Consider the following 17,533-nt stretch of genomic DNA (forward strand, 5'->3'; position numbering starts at 1 on the left):
CTGTCTTCGCCCGCTCCAACTCTGTGGTCGTGGGTTCAAATCTCACTCTACGCATCCTATGTGCGTTTATTTTGTGGTCGTGCTATCCTATGCATGTACAAATCTTGCGACAGTCTTATCCCCTGTCGAAGTAGACCTACCGACTGATATAAGATTATCAAACTGAAAAAGAGAACAGGGGGCAGAAAGGGCTGTAGAGCCATTGATGAATGGATGAATGAATGAATTTCCTGCAGTCGATCTTGTCTCCCGTGCTCTGTTATACGTAATCTTCTCGCAACTGAAGTCTGCAGGTGATGACCATAGCGCAACAACATGCTGGAGTTAACTATTAAATAAATTATTATCCATATTTCGGTTGTAATTTTTGAGGGGGGATTTTACGGTGCTTTCAGCAGTTAGAATAGTAGTATGTCTGATGAATGATGAACGGGAAAGTATTTGGAAGGATGCGGTCATGGCTTAATCGAGGTAGTACTCTTGAAAGTTGTTGAAGGAAACCACGAAGAACCGCAGTGAGGATAGCTAGTGTACCCGCTGAGGTTTGAACTGAGCACCTGTCGAGTATGAATCCAGTCTGAATCTACCCCTTACCCTACTGCAGCTGAACTCTGATGGATTTTGTATGCGGGCCATCTCTGAACCTGCAGAAAGAGAGAGGAACAGCAGGAAAACTGAAAACTTGACTTTCGTGATGGCTAAATTTCTCATAGAATATGTCTTTTTTTCGTAACCACGGGTCCTCGCCATTTCCCCGAAACACCATGCCGCTCTCCTGCACTGAGCAATGCTGGGCGATGTGTCACTGTTGCGCTTCAGCGACGCTTTGCCTGCCCCACTGTGGCCAAGCTGAGTTGTGCTAATTGCATGGCGATCCCATAAAGGGAGTTATGGAGGAGCGGCAGGATTGCCGGAATCATATGAACATCTCTACCAACGCGGGACTCGACGCGAGACCTGAAGTATGGACTGCCTCGGATCAGACCATTTTCAACGGCCCGTTTTCAAAGACCGTATCTGAACTCTACTCGTGGTTCAATTTGGCCTCAGTGAAACGAGGGCAGACAGAAACATACGCGAAATAAGAGTCACACAGGCGCATTTCATTTGGGTATTGAAAAGCGACTGTAAATATTTACCCTTTCGTCTGTAACAGCTCTTGCCGTGTTCAGTGTTCAGTGTTATGTGGAATGGGTAACTCGTTCGTCACGCATGTTAGGGTCCTTCTTGAATCCAGGCTGTCCGGCGCCAACCAATCCTGCCCACCGCACAACATGTACCGGTTAGAAGTCGTGTATTCCCTAGGAAGACAACCGACGTTTCGGAACGTTTGGGAACGAAACAAAATCATAAAATCCAACGACTGGCTCGATGATGTAAAGCATCAATTGAAGTATTTTATTCTTGTTTTATACTATAACTTTTGTTTTATATAATCTAATTTATTGCAGTTTTATGTCAAGTATTTTAAAGTAATTAATATTATTGTATCCAATTTTACTAGTGCTGCGCTTCAGTGGTGTATATATGTTAACCGTGTATTTGCCTGATGATGGCTATTAATAGCCGAAACATGTAGCAGAGCCAAAACCAGGCACTGACCTTGATATAGTTGTGCTGTGACGGTTTTAATAAAGAATTTATGTAATATAACACAACAGGATGCATGAAATGAAAAATATGTGGAACTGTATATACACTCCCCTTATACGTCTTCATGTAATGGTATTAGTTAATTGAAAAGGAGAGCTAGCTTGCTGCCTCACTCTTAGACTCTGAAGGTGGAGGTAGTATGTTCGTCCGAAACATTGGTAATCTACCAGACTACACGGGGTCACTTCCCGGATGCCGCACTTGCGTTCACGGCGTGATTCATCCCACCACATCTACGACGTAAGGCTTGGATCACACGAGGCAAATAATGGATCAGCATGCGCACTGGGAAACGACCTCGTTCTACCCAGTCCTCATTTCGCCATTCAAAATCATTTTTTGCGTTTTACTGCACACGAGCTTTGAAAGAGTCTTTTCCAAAACTAGAACGGTCACTGCTGTTTTTCTCTTTACTTTCTTTTTATTCAAAAGAAACGAAAGATGCTCAGAAGCCGTTAAGATCAACCGCTAAGAACAGTTCCCCGCACCACCCTCCTCTGCGCGCATGGTGAAGGAGGTTGTCGTGGCAACACTGCCAGTCGGACAAACGTGACGTAGCAAAGCGCACAGCGCGTCAGTGCGAAGCGGGATTCTGGAGTTGTAGGTTGCACGTTGTTGTGTACCTACGGGGCGACATGGCTCCGTGAGTAATCGTATTCCAGCTAATAGTTGAACACTGAACAAACTTACTAAGCGTGTGAGCGTGTGCCTGTGATTTGTGTATTGTGCTTTAAGTGTCGTGGTGTGTTTAGTTGAATGTGTGTAAGTGCTAGTGTGATTTGACGTTTCATCGCGGTCTTGATTTTGTCTGGAACCTTCACATCATATCGTCGCTTGGAGTACACATTTGTGAGTACATTTAGTGCTTATCTTTATAACAGTAACAACAGTTTGTGTGTTTTATCCTCATTTATCTTTCCCTAACCTCTGGCTTATAATCTTTCATCATTCTCGGAAAACGTAGAAGTCTTGACTGCTGTAAAGGTCTGGCAGGCTTCCAGAATATCGTGCAGTTGCGGAGGAACAATCCATCTCGTGACCTCGATCTATACAGATTGTTAATGTAGGCAGCTGTAAGCAAATCAGGGAAGCATCGACCTAGATCAAAACGTCAAGAGTGCGGATTCGTGAAGCAGTTCGTTGGCTAAGCACAATCTGCTTCAGAGAGCAGAATTAATCCTTAAGGTAAATGATGTACTGAAACATTGCTGGTTATATATACAATGGTATGCCTTGTGGCTGGGACGTCACGGTGAAATACAAGTAGATCGTTCTTAAATTAAAGTTGTCCCTGTGCTTAACCAATTAAGCACTGCGCCACGAAGACGTATGGGGGAGTGGATGTATAGGCCCAAGTTTTCTTCACACCGGTACTTGATGGAGGTGAGTGGTCAGCTTCTCGCCTCGGACGCTTTACCCCCGGGGAAAGCCCCCCGGTACCCACTGGCTAGGAAGCTGGTTGGACCCCCAGAGCCGGTTTGGACTAGGTGGAGGAGAGAAAATTCTTGACCCTACCAGGACTCGAACTCTGACCGCTCAGTCGTCCAGCCCGTAGCCTGTCGCTATAACGACTCCACTCTTCCGGCTTTGAAGATAACGCGCTGTGTTAAAATGGAAAAGCGCACAGTACCAATATTGTGAGTAAAAGAACCACGTCTGTAGAATGAGAGCACTCGGTGTGAATGATGCTGGCAAATACAAAAATGAAATATAAACACTCTTAATGTATTTTTAATCTCTGGATTCTTAATACTGATGGGCGGCCCTGGGGTTTACTCAACCTCCTATCCAGTGGGTACCGGGGATGAAGTGGCCGCGGCATGAATCTAATCATTCACCTCCAGTTAATGCCGAGTTCAAGAAAGTGTGGATCTATACATCCACTTCTCTATACGTCTTCGTGGCGCAGTACTTTTCATTTTGCACAGGGATCCTTCCAGACGCATTATGGCCCTGGGGTCGACTCAGCCTCTAACAGAAATGAGTACCAGGAATCTTCCTGTGGGTAAAGGGCGGCCGGTCGGCTCGTAAGTCTGACAACCTCACCGCCATCTGTGAGCCGATTGTCCAGAGGATGTGGGAGCCTCGACGTCTCAACTGTATGGACATCCACGTCCTGTTACAGGGATAGCTTTACCTTCACCTTAAAGAGATCATTTTAGCTTAATTTGACATTAAAATTTTGATTTCTTTTCAAGTCGTGACTTTACTCCCACAGGAGCCTTTTCCAAGCCTTTCCTCCCAGGAGAACTCGCCCCCTTCCCCCGGTTGAGAAGCACTGTAGTTGGTTTTTCTTCGTATGTCAGTGTTGGATTTGCGTATAGCTTCAATACCGTACAACGAACTTGCTGCTGGCGCTGTCAGGTAAATGTTTTGCTTTCGTATTCTCTTGTTGTAATGTAAAACAATGAAGCCACGGGCAGATAAGATTTAACATGAAACTGTTAATACAGTAACTTTTTTTGTTGTTTTTGTGGCGAATTAAATTGGCCTTTCCATCTTTGTAATGTTCCTGTGACGACGCCTTACGGTCGAACGTGCGAGATCACGGCTGTGTTGCTGTTTGTTGTTGTTCCGCCAGGATGGTTCCATGGTGCTGAAACAAAAGGTCACTGTTGAATAACCGTGGGGCATTTCAGAAATCCTGTCTTCAGAGTGTGGGTGTATCGATTGTATGAAGCCTTGTATAAATGTAATGAAGTGCCCAGTTCACTGCTAAGCATTGCAGTTCAGGCAAGGAATGTTGACAGACTGTGTTTGGAATTAGCCTTTTGAAACCTAGTGGTTAGTACAAGGAGCGTTCCGTATTAATGCCTCCTATTTTTTAATGAAAACTACAACAGATACAGGAAGCATAATAACGAAATGAAATAGAGCAAGATTTCAGCTACTTACAGTTATTTTTCCACATAATCGCCACCATTCGTTATGCACTTTTGCCAGCGATGAACAAGATCCTGTATGCCGAGCCCGTAAAGGTTTGCGGTAGCCACTTTCTTACAGCTGCAATGACAGCATCGTTGTCTGGAAAATGTTGCCCACGCAGTCCATCTTTCATAGGTCCAAAGAGATGGAAGTCTGAAGGTGCTGAACCGGGGCTATAAGGTGGATGTGGTGGGACAGTCCAGCCAAACTTCGCAATGTGCGCGGTGGTCGCCAAACTGGTATGGGGTCTAGCGTTATCGTCTTACAAGTGAAATGTTGTCTTTTTCTCTGAACTCACTCGGGAAATGCGGGCCTGCAGCTTAGTCAGCGTCGTCTTGTAGCGTTAAGAATTGACAGTCTCACCAGGCTCCAGGAAATTCAAGAAAATCACACCCCGCCTATCCCAAAAGACCGTGCACAACACTCTCCCTGCCGATGCCTGTGTCTTGAACTGTTTTTCTTGGGGAATCCGGATGTCGCCACTCCATGGACTGTCTTTTGGATTCCAGCTCTTAGTGGTGACACCACGTATCATCTCCGGTGAAGATGCTGTCCAGAAACTTGTCACCTTCAGCCTCAAATTGGTGCAACAGGTCCTGACAGACCTCCATTCGAAGAGTTTTGTGGTCCTGTGTAAGCATCTGCCGGACCCACCTGGAACAACCTTTGCAGTAATCCAGCTTCCCCAACATCATTTCCAATACATTACAGCCGATATTAAGCCATGCACACAGTTCCCTGGTTGTTATCTGCCGATCGGTACGGATGAGCTGATCGAGGCGCTGTTCATTGTGAGGAGTGGCAGCTGAGCAGGGACGCCCATGGCGTGGCTTGTCATGCACTTCACTTTCGCAACTGTTGAAACGCACTACTCACCGTCTCACTGTGCTGACATCCACTGTTTCGTCTCCGTACACCTGTAGCAAGCGTCGATGGATGTCACTGGGTGCAATTTGTTCGGCAGTGAGAAATTCAGTAACACAAATCTGCTTAGTACGCACTTCTGTGCCAGACGCCATTTTGGTAGATTGCTCTGCTGTCGCTATCTGTCGCACGACAACCAAACTAACAAGAGTACATTGGCGGGAAGGTTCAACCTTTACTACAGCACCACAAACATCCAGCTCAGACGTTACAGATTAACACACAAAAATAGGAGGCATTATATATGGAACGCCCTTCGTATATGTATACAACCTGCTTTAACATACCAAAACTCAACCTTCTGCCCACAGAGTTCATTTGCATGTTCTGTATCATTTTCACAATAAACAGCGATTTTCCCGAAATAGAGTTAACTGGCTGCTGTTTGTAGCGGAGACGTAATGTGTTTCCTGTGAGGTACGAACTGAATTGTTATATATTATTTGGAAGTGTATTTATGGCTTCCGTATGGTTCTCATAACGAACAGCGACTGTTCCCCTAAACAGCATTAACCGGTTGGACTTTGCTGCGGAGACGTAATGTGTTTCCTGCGAGGGACGAACTGAATTCTTACATATTATTTGGAAGTGTATTTGTGTGTTCCATATGGTTCTCATGATAAACGACTGTTTCCCCAAATAACATTAACCGGCTGGGCTTTGTAGCGGAGACGTAATGTGTATAGAAGAAATTCAGGCTTTAAATCTCTGCGTGGAGACGGGTTCGAATACCTCCACCGTTGCCCTGCGAGTCGTAGGATGCGAAGCAAAAGGGAACAGTGTGCCTCGGGGCATAACTGGGCCACCCCGTTCCTTGGGGATATAAATACAGGGCCCTGTTTTGTTGCAATGCAGTGACTTTTGTCTTATTGTTTCCCCATTTTATGAGCGTTCTTCTCAGAGTTCAGAAAGAACGCGTTTTGTAGATGTCATGTCTGTCCATCTGTCTGTCAGATAGTATAAGCGCCTGGTTGTTAAACATGTCCTTCAAAGAAATCGAAGTAGGAAATTTTCTCCTTAAGTTGTATGGAAATTTCGGTTTTCTGCCACGGTGATCAGGATGAAGTCGAAGCTGTTCCTACTTGGGACCATGAATGGATAGGCAGAATTTAAGAAAGGTTAATAAACTGTAAAGACTCCATTCGAATATTTTATGCATCGTACGGAATAGGGTTAGCTCAGTCGTTATAGTGACGACTGCGGAATCTGGGTTCGATTCTCGGTAGTGGTAGATGATTGTTTTCTTCGTTGTAGCTTCCAGACTAGCTCAGACCCACCCAGTCTCCTATCCAAAGGATATCGGAAACAATTTCCCTGGGGTAAAGCGGCCGGAATGTGAAGCTGACCATCTTCGGGTAGTGCCAAGGTTGAGAATGTGTGGAGCTATACGTGCACTTCTCTGTACGTCTTTATGGCGTTTAGTTTTACTTTACTTTTGACTTTACATTACGGAGTAGGCAGCATGTTTTCGTACGAGGAAGTCGCGTGCTACGGCTGATCGAGGTCCGACATGACAGTTTTCATAGTTTTCAGAGTTCAGGCTTACATGGTCTCGTGCCCTGAAACACGCCAGCAGAGCACACCTGCTCACTTTGGTGACGGACATTGTTTCCTATCCTGACAACTCGAAATTCGCCACGAAATTAAGGAGACCCATTTTCCACCAGAACTTGACGGCCGAGGAATCGGGATTCGATGTATGGCAGGTACAGAGATTCTTATCTTGTGCTTGGTGTCGAGACCATCTCCTATACAGTACGAGTAAGTTCCTAGGGATATTTCTTGTGTGTGTGTGGGGGGGGGGGGGGAAGCGGCAAGGTTTTGAAGCTGGCCACAGACCTCCATCGGGTGTCGAGTTTAAGGAGGATGGAGCTATACCACCAGTCCCCCACACGTCTTGCAGACGTGCTTAATTAAGTGTATGCACCGTTACGACTGTGTTCTACAGAGTAAATTTTAACAGTTCCGCATAGATGGCTCCATAGTGGTAAATGCAGTTTTGTACCGTGGAGCCGCGAATTTGAGTAGTTTTGCTCTGTGTCACTTGACTGAGCAGCTTTGGCGGACGGCGTTGCGTTTGTTGTGGAGAAATTGAATGCATATTCAGAAGCCGAACTTGCTGTTCCATCTGTGGAATCTGACTGCAGTTCTGAACATTGAAGGGGAGAGAAAGAAGAGAAAGTGGGGGGGGGGTTAGTGAGCAGCACTAGATTTGGGTGAACTAGTAGTAAAAGGACTCCTGCTTTGAAGGTTCAAAGGCGGTGTCCGCTCGTTCTGGTGGCGGTACGTTTGCTATAGGGTAAAGCTTTAAGAAGTGAAAGGATAAAGCGTTGGAAGTGGGCTTTGCTGTGAGCAGAGGAGAGAATTCGAGCCAGAGCTTTACTGTGTATGATCGGAATGAATTTTGATAATAACGTTGGAAGGTCTGCATTAGATTTAACATTGGCTCGGCCGCATGTGAAGCATGAAGACTGAAAGAAAAATGGAAACAGGAGAGAAAGAGAGGGAGCAGTGAGAGACACTGTACTTTATGGGTGAAACAAACCCTTCCGGATTTGAAGGTTTCCACGCTGCGTGCTCGTCCTTGTGAGAAGGACAGTGTGAAATGGACACTGAAATACACCTAGATAATATTTATACATTCAGTTCGTACCTCACAGGAAACACATTACGTCTCCGCTACACAGCCGAACCGGTTAATGCTGCTTGGGGAAACAGCAGCTGTTTATTGTGAGAACCATATAGAACACATAAATACATTCTGTAGGCAAACCGCTGAGTTCTTATTAATGTTCAATTAGGCGGTACATATGGTAACCACCGCACGTTAAAGGGTTAAGGCGATCATACGTTGTTTTGTACAACGCATGGTTACTGCTATATAAGTGACGTAAATTCGGTCTTTCTGGACGTTTTGCGATAGTCTGACACTGGCCACGGATTCTCATAACCTCGGCATTAAACAGACTCCTTTGATAACCCTTCGCGACCTGAGGTTGGAAATCACATGTCTGATACGACACCGACAGAATTACTCGTAGCTTGCCAGTGGTCGGCTCGCGACAACTTTAACGGACACGTTATATGTTAGACTCTGTATTTGCTGCTGAGGTTATGTATCATCAAAGGAGCTGAAAAGAATGCAATTGTATTTTTTATTTATTTAACGATACTGTCAGTAGCTAGACTCTACAGAATCGAATGGATGAATTAGCGAATATTTTTTAAAATTATTTTGACCGGAGCGATCGTGACTCCTTAGCTGAAGGGACTGCGGAAAACCACAGTGAACCTAAATGAGGACAACTGGTTTTCGGGGAAGACTGTTGAACCCTGCTCCCCCATTTCAGACAAATTTGGGGCACAATATACGAATGTAGAATGGGCGGGCTGGCAGGGTGGGAGTTCGAAGGAACGACAGCCACGCGGGCCGATATCTAAAGCCTCCTGCCATTTTGATTAAAAAGAACTGTTGTATCATAAATCGATATTTCTCTCACGCAATCATTCATCAGGCCATGTTGGTATTTCTGGGTTGCCAGCAGCTGTGCTGTAGTGGCGCATTGCAGGTTTATCTGCCGCTGTTTGTAGTGGTAACCCGTTGAAGCCTCACGTTAATCTAGTATTAACACTCGAGTCAACTTTCTCAGTTTTAAATTGATAATACTTCTTGCTCATAGCGGTGTATTTATCACGAGAGACAATGCGTTTTAAGAGAGGGCCACAGAAAATGTTTCCTGCATTGTAGGCCCCCAGTCACTGCCCGCTTGTCCTTGTACAAGTACGTCCGTTTCGAGACAGAGCATTGAACAAGGCAAAGAGTTAGGAATTGGGCATTGAGCCGGGATTTTACTGTGTCTCATCAGGTTTTTGATATTAACTTCGGAAGGACAGTAGTAGGGCGAGATTTTATGTTACTGTTGGGAGGGATGAATGTGAAGCAAGTAGTGCAACGTGAAATTTTGGTACAGATTCACCATTTTCTCCATGACCGAGGACGCCCACGGTAACCTTAAAGACTAAACTAAATTACTATATTGTCACTTTTAGGGTGATGCGCGCAACGAAAGTGACGGGTTCTAGTTGGGATGATTGGATTTATTGGCACTTTGGTTACAACATCTCTTAATCGCATTTACTGCAGCGCTATCTCCGATCCACACATTATACAGTTCACTGTTACACACTGTGGTTTTCAGTCTTCAATAGTCGTGTCCTGGCAATGGAGATTCTTCCGCTTCCTTTGCCCGCTGGTGAACTCTCAATTGACTCCTGTAGAGTCAGAGTCAAGAGTCAGAGCCAGAGTTACTTTACGACTGGCGGTTTACCGCCAATCACTTAGTCTTGGCGTCAGTCCCCTTGAGGACCACGACCAGAGATTTTTTTCCCAACTGTACTTTGCGGCAATAGTCCTATGTAACATTCTCTCTGACGAGAAGGTGGGGTTGTCTCTTATGAATACGCTTGGCCTTTCGTCAAGTGTGTATTTCGCACATATAACATGTTATTGAAAATTCTTCCTTTTGCACTACACACAAGTCCTCTGTCAGTACAGGCTTAACAGAGCAGATCATGCCTAACTTACAGATCTTATGCTACATCGAAATCTTAGTCATTTGAACGGTCGTATTCTTGACCATCGCCAAGTTTAAGCCTCTTAACATCTATGTGTCTGGCTTCACCTTGTCCTATACCGCGAACGTGTTCATTCTCATGATTTTGTATGACTTCTGCTTGTCGTCTGCACACTTTTGTAATATAATCGTATACGATTACGCAAGTCGTGGACTGGTGTGCGCCTTTGAAAATTTCCAGTGGTGCGCAAAACCTTGTTTTGCATGCGCTGCAATTTTAGGAGGTAGGTGTCTGCCGCTAATTCCCAGGCGGGACAAGCGTAAGTCATTACTGATCTGATCAGTGCCTTATAGAGGGACAGTTTAATGTTTGCGTTTAAACGCTCACTTTTGAATAGGGAGTAGTTTCTAATAAATGCTTTGAAGGCCTTGGCTTCAATCATATCTGTGTGAAGTCTCCACATAATACTCTTATCGAAGATTGCGCCCAGGTATTTTACATGATTCACAAAGGGGATATTCTCGCCGTTCAATGTAAGATGAGTCTGAGGGGGCCTAAGTCTATGAGAGAAGTAGATTGCCTGTGTTTTATCTTCATTGATTGTTATGTACCAGCGCTCACACCACGTCTTAATAACACTGAGACCTCGCTGCAGCTTTCTGAGAACATAACTCTCTTTGCGATCTGTCGCATATATACAGGTGTCGTCAGCAAAGAGACCTACATAGACACCAGGAGTTTGGGGCGTATCGTTTATGTATAGACTGTACAGTGTGGGGGAGAGAACAGAACCTTGTGGCACTCCTGCTTGTATATCCCTTGGTGTAGACGTTTCGCCTTTGAATTAAACTCTGAATTTTCTCTGAGAAAGGAAAGAACTAATAAATTTGATTAGACTTATCGAAAATTTTAATGTAGATAATTTATATAGCAAGCCAGTGTGCCATGTTTTATCAAAGGCTTTTTCAATATCCAAGAATACAGCAGTTGTAGACATGTTATTGTTTGAAATTTAAGGTGACATGGCCCGTATGCCTCATACATTGAAGTGTCGTGCTATGACGGGCACAGAAACCAAACTGCCTGGCATTAATGAGGCCTTTTTGTTCAATGTGCCTTTGGACTATTTTCAACATAACTTTTTCGAATAGCTTGCCTGTTGTAGACAAGAGGCTAATTGGGCGTAAATTTTGAGGAAATTTTGGGTCCTTACCGGGTTTCGGCAACGTTATAACCTTTGCTTCCTTCCAAGGCGTTGGAAAATGGTACAGCCGAAGGCAGTGATTCAATAAATGTGGCAGATGTACATGTGGTCTTCTCGAAAGACTCCTAAGGCATTCATTTGGAATACCATCAAGTCCACAAGCCTTTCGAAATTGCGCCTTCTACAGTTGCAACCAGAGCTTGGACTGTAGTCTCTACCTGTCGCACGTGGCTTTCGTCACATAGGTCATGAGATGTGATCTGGTTTTCTAAACAAACCTCTATCACGTTGGCTTTCTCATCAGGGTGATATGTTATTCCTAAAGGTCCATGAACAGCGGTTGGTGCCTTTGGTCCATGCCTTTGCATAAGCGATTTCGTAATAGGCTACAGGGCGTGAGGTGTGACCTCACAGTTCCCTGTTTTTGTTTCCCACCGTTCTAGTGCCTTTCTACGTTTCATTCGCCTGATGGTTTTGGCGACCCAGTGGAGTGCCGTTTTACATGCAGGATCCCGAGTTACTTGCCACAGTTTCCTTAACCTCCGTATGTTTCAGCAAACTTTCCAGACCAGGTATGTCCTTATTAAGGTCCGAGAGTGTAATTTTGCTTGTCGACAGCCGATACCCCGAAGCTATAGAGGTTGTATAGCCGCGGGCCTCTTTATCGGCTTCTTCGTCCGAGTTAATTTGGATTCCAGGTGAAATTAATTCAGAGGCCAAGCTTTGAAACCGCTTCCAATCTGTGAATTTGTCAACCGGCTCCGAAAGATTCCTAGTTCTAACATGATCAGGCAAGTGGAAAATGATTGGCAGGTGATCTGAGTCCAGAATATCAGAGACAATGACTTCTGACAGCCGGACATTCTTGTGCACAACAATATGAGCACGTCACCATTTCCCGTAGGAGAGTAATGAGTGGGACATTGTGGTGCTGAAATTTGAAACTCATTTATATACAGTAAATTCAGCAGTTTCACGCCTGATGGGTTGGAAACGACACTATTCCAAAGTGGATGTTTAGCATTCAGAATTTCCTGCCAGTATCGACATATGTCTAAAGCTTAAGAGCTCAGTGATGTGTGCATCATTCCAGGTGTGGCCTGGGGATTTATAGACTGCTTCAAGTAGTACTTCGATATTACCAATCGGTATGCAAACCCCTGTAGCTTCTATCGAACCAAGAGGAGGCAGGTCTACATGTTTGTGGCGAATGCCTCTTCTCACTGCAACGGCAGTTCTCCCTTTTTTCCTGGGAAGGTGTCTGTACGATAAAAGTGATAATTTGGAATAAAGAATCCTGTAGTGTAAATTGTCTTCAAGATAACTCCTCGGCACGGACCCCGCAGAAAACACAGCCTCTATTGTTTTAGAGGCGTACTTATCTGGTCGTTGCATAGCAACAGTCGCGACCCGGACCACATAGAAAACGCCGTTCTTCCATTGTTGCGTGCTTGAAGTTTGTTGACGTTACCTAGCAACAGCCGATGTTTACACGGTGACTGCTTAGAAGTGGGTCTCTACGCCACAATATATACGAATTCAGTCCGTACCTCACAGGAAACACATGATGTCTAGTCTACAAAGCCCAACCGGTGGATGCTGTTTGGGGAAACAGTCGCTGTTTATTATGAGAACCACACGGAACACACAAATACACTGTGTTGACAGAATGAAGAATTTCTTAATGTTAACACAGTGGTACATATGGTTACCACTGTGTTTTAAACAACAGCTATTGAGATCTCGAGATGTGGGCTGATGGCCAAGGCTAACTAACGCCCAAGTTCCATGACATTCGAAGGTCAACACTAGTCTGGTTGCTAAACATAAGTTAAGCTGTTATGCCCTAACGGTTCTCGTTAACGCATTTATGCTCCTTCGATTTTTCTGCTGTCGTGCGCGTCACTGCGTGGCACTCGTTGGCCCAAAACCTGAAGGGAAGGTGGATATGATGATACGGCATCATTTGTAGGCGCTTGAGAACACAGAAGGGAATTTGTTGAGCAGCTGAGCGACTGGTAAATGGGAGTACGATGAGGCAGTAAATGTAAGTAAAAACGTAAAGCTGTCCTTCTGCTTCACTAATTAAGCACTACGCCACGAAGGCGTATGGTGGACTGGATGTATAGATCCACATAATGAGACAGTACATCAGCTCTTCATAGACGTCAAGAAAGCGTATAATTCAGTTAAGAGGGAAGTATTGTAAAATATTTTGATGGAGTTTGGGGCACCCATGAAAGTAGTTAAGATGATTAAAATGTGTGTAAACGAAATACATGGTGCAATCCAAAAGTTCCCGAAATTTGAATTTTGCGCGCGAATGATTATGAGTACATGGAAATGCCGCTATGTGTCTCTCCACACACCCTTCTTTAATCAGTGTAGCAAGCGGCGTCGAGTTGAGTGGTTGGGTTTATTGTTGGTGAACGTATTTCCATTGTTGTGTTTCCGTGAGTTTGCGATGGCGTGTCTGTATAAAGTTTTGTTTTAAACTTGGTAAAACCGCTGCAGAAACGCGCCAAATGTTGAAGCAAGCTTTTGGTGACAACAGGTTAGGTCAGACACAAACTTACAACTGGTATAAGCGTTTCAAAAATGGCCGAACATCGACTGATGATGACGATCGTTCGGGACGGGCGTCAACTGGCACCACACCAGAAAATGTCGCGAAAGTTAGGGATCTGATTCTGCAAGATCGTAGACTGACCATCCAAGACCTCTGTAACACTTTGGAACTAAGTTATGGTACATGTCAACGAATTTTGTCAGAGGAACTGAACATGAGGAGGATTGCGGCGAAGTTTGTGCCACGACTGCTGCAAAATGAACAGAAGCAGCATCGCTTGGAAGTCTGCAGGGAACTTCAGCAACAGCTTCAAGAGGATCCAAACTTTCTTTCGAAGGTTGTCACTGGTGACGAAAGTTGGGTTTATGGCTACGACCCTGAAAGCAAGCAGCAATCGTCGCAATGGAAGAGCCCTTCTTCACCTCGGTCAAAAAAAGCTCGACAAGTCAAGAGCAACATTAAGTCCATGTTGATCTGTTTTTTTTATGTACTGACGGGATTGTTCATAAGGAGTTCGTCCCTCCTGGTCAGACAGTCAATAAAAAGTTCTATCGCGATGTTCTAAGGCGTTTGAGGGAGGACATGAGGAGAAAACGTCCAGAGAAGTGGCTCACGAACGGCTGGGTACTCCACCATGACAACGCACGACCGCATAGGCTTACATTGTGCAGGAATTTTTGGCTAAAAACAAGATGGAATAAATGATACAAACTCCGTCCCATGTGCAAACAATATATATTATATGTCTTTGATCTTGCTCTCTTCTACACTACATGTTTCGGCCTCTAACGGCCATCATCAGGTGTATACTCTTACGTTGCTGCCACACTGAACCCAGTCTAAAATTTAATATTTAAAAAACACATTGTTATTTTCTTCGTTATTATCAACATCTACCTCGTTGATATCTGTCTGGTATGTAGATTATTTTGCACACGTCAATTTTGATTTTCCTGTAGTAGCACTATAAAATCTTTAGTTATAATTTTAAAATCCTCTAAAATTTTCTCTAACTTTTAAATTTAAAATTTAAAATCGTTAGGGTTACTCGCCCTATGTCTAAAGTGCTGCAGCGGCTAGTTCTTGTTTCCACACTGTACAGGTGTTATTCTGTGTAGTCTTCCTGCGTGCGTGCCGTAAAGACAAGCAGCGGCACGCACACAGGAAGACTACACAGAGCCATATGTTTCGAAGTTTCAAAATCAGTTCAATTTATTTGTGCCGTTAAAGAGAACGCAAAAACACGCTCCTGGGTTCGGCACGCGAATGACTGACTTGTCAAATGAAAACGGGTCTGGCTGGTCGCTCGTTCTGCGTACTGTCAGAAGCATCTCTCTCCCTGTGTTCAGTCGGACGCGTCGCTCATCATGTGTTCAGTCGGGCGCGTCGCACGCTCTGCGTACTGCTGGAAGCATCGCTCTCCCTGTGTTCAGTCGGGCGCGTCGCACGCTCTGCGTACTGCTCGAAGCATCGCTCTCCCTATGTTCAGTCGGGCGCGTCGCACTCTCTGCTTACTGCTGGAAGCATCGCTCTCCCTGTGTAGTTCAGTTGGGCGCGTCGCACGCTCTGCGTACTGCAGGAAGCATCGCTCTGTCTGTTACCATACTGACGGGAACACACTGTTGTTGCTATGTTAGCGAACCACGGCTGCCATCTTCGCTGATTTCAGAGATTAAATATGTGAACACGCTTAAAATATTACGTTAAACGTACATTTTCCGTCTTGTTACGCACGAGATCAACAGTACGAACAAGTCAGGAAATGAACACAGTATGACAATGTTATATTTTAGCGTCCTGTTGCACTGATTTAAGTCCATGATTTATTTAATCCGTCTTGCAGTGCATACACTCATTTTTCTCCTTCTCTCCCTCGCACTACATGTTTCGGCATAATAATGCCATCTTCAGGTGCTTACTTATCCACGTCAAACCAGTTCATTGCATGCCATGTTCACACATTAAAATAACTAAAATATGTATCTATCATATACATTGTCCAACGTTAAAAATATTAAAATTGTTCAGGATACCACATCGCTACGTCGCCCCTCACTACGTCAGTCACGCCCATTCTCCTTTGTTGGAGCACTCCTTCACTATCTTGTGTGTTGTGGTTTTGTTGTGTCGTGCTCCTGCGACTGCGTGTGTTATACTGTTGGGCTTCCTGGGTATGTGTGTGTGTTCTGTCTTCGTTTTGACTCAAAACGCAGCATACTTTCCTACAGATAAAAATTAAAACTACCCTAAATCAATTAGAAAATAACAAAAAATAAAAATACATATAGAAAATCTTTTGATGAGTACAGGCTTTAATTATCATGAATTTCAAAATAACTAAGAATTATTCTCTTTACCGGAAATTATAAAACGCGTATGCCAGAGACAGCGTTGATAGTTCGGCAGCAGCCGCATCCTCTGAAATCCTCTGAAGTCTAGACTTTTTAAAATGCTGTGTGAGGAAATGGGTGCCGAACACACCGCTCTGTTGTTTTTTAGTGATGCTCGATGGCTTTCAAGAGGCAAGGTATTAAAGAGAATGTTTAAGCTGAGGCATGAGGTGTTCTGTTTTTTAAAGGGAAATCGCTCACTGGCAGACAGTTTCAGCAACAAGGATTACCTCACAGATATATTTGAGAAACTAAATATCCTCAACACTTCACTTCAAGGGAATGAGGCAACTGTACTTTCTTGGAATGACAAAGTGAAGGCATTCATGAGAAAATTAGAGCTCTGGAGAAACAGTATGGAAAGTGACACGCTAGACATGTTCCCTACTCTGGTGCCAATGGTACAAGACACTGATAATCCATTGCGTCCAATGGACATAAAAAGCTTCCTGCTTGATCATCTCATAATGTTGAAAGTTCATTTCGAAAAATACTTTTGCAATGATTTTGATGAATTTAATTGGATTTAAAACCCATTCGAAAATGCTCCTGGGCCATCATCTCTGAATGTAAATGAGCAAGACCAACTCATCGATCTCACTAGTGATACTTCATTAACAAGTAAATTTAAGGAATAGGCTCTGTTGGAGTTCTGGATACATATTGGCAAGGAATTCCCAACTTTGAGCCAAAAAGCACTGAAGTTGCTGATTCCTTTCGCAACAACTTACTTATGCGAGACAGGCTTTTCTGCTTTGGCAGCTATAAACTCAAAGATCGTTGAAGGCTAAATATTGCTAAAGAAGTTAGAGTGGCCATTTCTGATATTACACCACGTTTTGATAAACTTTGTTCTCAAAAGCAGGCTCATCCATCACACTGAACTTTGACATTTAAACGTTTGAATTTCTTTGCAGAAAAAAATTAAATACTTGTTAATTAAATATCGTTTCATTTCAATACATGCTTTTGTTAATTGCAAGTGTTAAAACTAATTTTTATTGTAGTGTCACGTGTTGGGTGTATAACGCGACAAATAACTTCACGCAGTATTTGATATAGCGAATTTTATTTCACATTCGCACTTACAATCACCCAAATTACAGATTCACAATTACTGCTATCTGCAGTATCACAAATGCTACACTGAAAATGCCAGAATACAACTGATTGGTTGCTGGCTAACTCGGAACTAACTCGGAAGTAGCTGCCTTGAGAACTATTGATAACACACTGAGTCTCGCTTGCTTCTCAGCCGGCTTTTATTCCGTTCGCTGTTGCTAGGGTCGTCTA

The 17,533-nt window shown here is 44.1% G+C and overlaps 1 long non-coding RNA gene across 1 annotated transcript in view; it reads left to right on the forward strand.

Moving 5' to 3' along the window:
- Positions 1-2,208: 2,208 nt before the first annotated feature.
- LOC117282260 overlaps positions 2,209-17,533 on the forward strand; it is a 114,829-nt gene continuing 99,504 nt past the window's right edge. Inside the window, exon 1 of the long non-coding RNA XR_004512953.1 lies at positions 2,209-2,502. This is a non-coding gene — a long non-coding RNA (uncharacterized LOC117282260). The remainder of the gene's footprint in view (positions 2,503-17,533) is intronic.

This window comes from Cryptotermes secundus, unplaced genomic scaffold (genome assembly GCF_002891405.2).
Source record: "Cryptotermes secundus unplaced genomic scaffold, Csec_1.0 scaffold833, whole genome shotgun sequence".
Lineage (NCBI taxonomy): Eukaryota > Metazoa > Arthropoda > Insecta > Blattodea > Kalotermitidae > Cryptotermes > Cryptotermes secundus.